Genomic DNA, 3,279 nt, shown 5'->3' on the forward strand with positions numbered 1-3,279 from the left:
CTCATTCTTTTCATTCTATATTAGTGTAATAAAATGTAATGCAGACATGCCAACACTGATACAGAGGCGCTAGCTTTAGACATGAATATGTACATTGTTACCATAGTTTAGTTTTGAATTTAACATATAATTGAGGGGGTCGGTGCAATATAGTGCTAACCCTCACCTTTGTGAAAAATGAGTTACATGCATTAACACGGTCCTTACCCACTTCCCTCAAACTGACCGGAGGTAGACACAAAATGCTGGAGTAACTCAGCGGCTCAGGCAGCATCTCGGGACAGAAGGAATTGGTGACGTTGCGGGTCGAGACCCTTCCGAAGGGTCACCCATCTTCTGCTGGACTTCGCCATGGACGACGAGGGCGACGAAAGTATCCACAAGCTGAAGGGGAAGGCGAAGAAGAGGAAGGGGCGAGAATTTGGCTCCGAGGAAGGCGCTCGATCCAGGCTGCGAGAAGACGACGACTCCGTGGAGCAAGGCGGCGACGGGCCGGGGCCTCAACGCTCGGTGGACGGGTGGATCCTGTTTGTGACCGAGGTCCACGAGAAAACCGCGGAGGAGGAAGAACATCCACGACACGTTTGCTGAGTACGGTGAGATCAAGAACCTGCACCTCAACCTGGACCGGCGCACCGGCTACCTCAAGGGCTACGCTCTGGTGGAGTACGAGACCTGGGCTACAAGGAGGCGCAGGCGGCCATGCAGTGTTTGAAGGGGTCGCAGCTGGCCGACAGCCCATCAGCATGGAATGGGGCTTCGTCAGGGTTCCCCCGAGGAGCAAGAGGCGGAATGGCCGCAGGAGAAGCCGGAGCCCGGACTGGAAACGTCACTGAACCGGGACGGATTGCGGAGCGACCGGTGGGACGGAGCGGCCCGCACAGCGCCGGGGACCGAGATCCTCCCGCAGATCGCCGTGCCCAAACTGAGCCGTGCGTTACAGGGGCCGTTTAATCTCAGTCGGGACTGCCGTGGGGCTGGGGAGAGGGTGGGGAGGGAAGGGTAAGTTTTGCTTGACAAAACAGCACTCGGAAATAAAGTATATTAGTTTTTTTTTAAATCTTCAGTCTGAAGAATCATTTAGTGCGGGGGCCTCGAAAATACGGGGCCCGATTCATCTGCTACTTTTGGTACTAGGTTAATCCGGCACTGGGTCTCTGGCGCTGCAAGGCAGTAACTCGACCGCCTCGCCACAGTCTGTAGCGTTCATGTCAAACTATGCTGTATGGCACAGGAAATCTATCTGTGGCTATCGCAGAGCCATTGAGGATGCCTAGAGGGAATTTCGGTCCAAGCTGGCGACCCGAGGCAGTGAGACGGACACCCACAGATTGTGGCAAGGCTTGCACGCCACAACGGGCTAAAAGCACCATCGATGGCAACAATGGGTCTCTTCCCGAAGAGCTCAATGCATTCGCCGCCCGCTTTAAACAGGGTGCCTGGAGGAATGTCACCTGCCCAGTCAGTTTCCGGTGTACCTGCACCAACGGTTACTGAGGCAGGCGTAAGAGTGAATGTGTGGAGTGCAACTGGCTCGGATGCAGTCCCCCACTGTATACTCAGGACTGTACGGACAAATTCGGTAATTACCACATCTACAAGTCTGCAGGTGACAATTCTGTGGAGAGCGGATCATGAACAATGACGACACGGAGCACAAGAGGAAGACGGGGAGCTGAGCAACACGGTGGGTGTCAGGAGAGCACCCTCGCACTCAAAGCCTGCAAGATGAAGGAGCTAGTTATTGTATGCAGGAATCTTGATGGAGCACCCTGCCCTAATCTGCATCAATGGGGCCAAAGTGGAAATGGTTGAGAACTTGAAATTCCATGGCATTAATATAACCAATGATCTGTGCAACGTTAGTGCTATTGCAGATAGCGAAGATAGTTATTAAGAATGACAACAGGACCTTGATCAGTTGAGCTGGTGGGCGGAGGAATTGTTGACGAAGTTTAAAGCAGATAAGTATGAAGTTTTGCATTTTGGGAAGTCAAGCCAGCGCACGGATTACATAGTGAATTGCAGGGCTCTGAGGAGTGTTGTAGTGAAGAGGGATCCAACAGTGCAGCTACACAGCTCCTTGAAAGTGGCGTCACAAGTAGACAGTTTGGTCAAGAAGGCATTTGGCACATTGGCCATCATCAATCACAGTATTGAATATCGATGTTGGGAGGTCATGTTGCAGTTGTACAAGACATTCTGCCTCAGAATATTGTGTTCCGTTTTGGTGATCCTGTTGGAGGAAAGATGTTGTTAAGATGGAAAGGATACAGAGCAGATTTACTCGGATGTCGCCAGCACTCGAGTGTCTGAGCGATACAGAGAGGATGAGGGGGCTAGAACGTTATTTATTGGTGCGCAGGAGGACCAAGGATGACCTTTCGGGGTTTTCAAGATCATGAGAGGAATAGATAGTGTGAATGCACAAACTTAAGCAGAGTAGGGGAATCGAGAACCAGAGGACATGGTTCAGGTTGAGGGGTGAGAGTGGTAATAGAAACCTGAACGGCAAATTATTTAAACAAAGCATGGTAGTTGTGTGGATCGAGCTGCCAGAGGAGGTAGAGGAGGCAGGTGCTATCGCAATGTTTAAGAAACATTTAGAGATGCACATAGATGGGTTGCGTTTCGAATGATATTGCCCTAAGTTGCCAGGTGGGCCGATCGTCGATGATGCATATTGCTCATCAGGGACAAGTTGGGTGGACGGGCGTGTTTGCGCGCTGTATGACTCTCTGTCTCTTCTGAGTATATCCTGTCATCTTCGTCTGTCTCAGAAGCTCGGCAATTACTACGGTCTGCTGTACAATATCAACAAATTTACTGTGCTGGACATCCTCTCCCCTCTCGCCGCCCTTCTTTGCATTTGTCCAACAGTTCATTTGTTGTTAACATCCATTCATCACGTAGATCAACATCGTCTCCAATCTTAGTCTCCATCATATTATGAACATTACCTCTCTGGTCACGGTTGTTAGTCACCGCAGATCATTACTTTTGGTTAGCTCAGGTAAGGTCCATTACTGTCATGGGTACTGGGGTAGAGTGGACATTTTTGTTTTGCATGTTATCCAAAAATATTTAGATATATCATATGTAGATGCAGCTGTTCAAACTTATACGTGATAGAGCAAAGAGAAATATACAGAATGCAAACTGTAGTTCGTGATATAGAATATAATTCTGAATATCGTTCTTTATTCTCGTCAAACACTGATTTATCTGTAAATTTGTAAGAATGAACAACATCTGCGCAAACCGCATTGCGTAATTCTG

At 49.3% G+C, this 3,279-nt stretch overlaps 1 pseudogene; it reads left to right on the plus strand.

Annotated features, from left to right (window-relative positions):
* The first annotated feature begins 348 nt into the window (after positions 1-348).
* On the plus strand, positions 349-836 carry LOC144591884 (RNA-binding protein 8A pseudogene; annotated as a pseudogene).
* Positions 837-3,279: the final 2,443 nt, after the last annotated feature.

The sequence above is a fragment of the Rhinoraja longicauda genome, unplaced genomic scaffold, assembly GCF_053455715.1.
Source record: "Rhinoraja longicauda isolate Sanriku21f unplaced genomic scaffold, sRhiLon1.1 Scf002698, whole genome shotgun sequence".
NCBI classification, from domain to species: domain Eukaryota; kingdom Metazoa; phylum Chordata; class Chondrichthyes; order Rajiformes; family Arhynchobatidae; genus Rhinoraja; species Rhinoraja longicauda.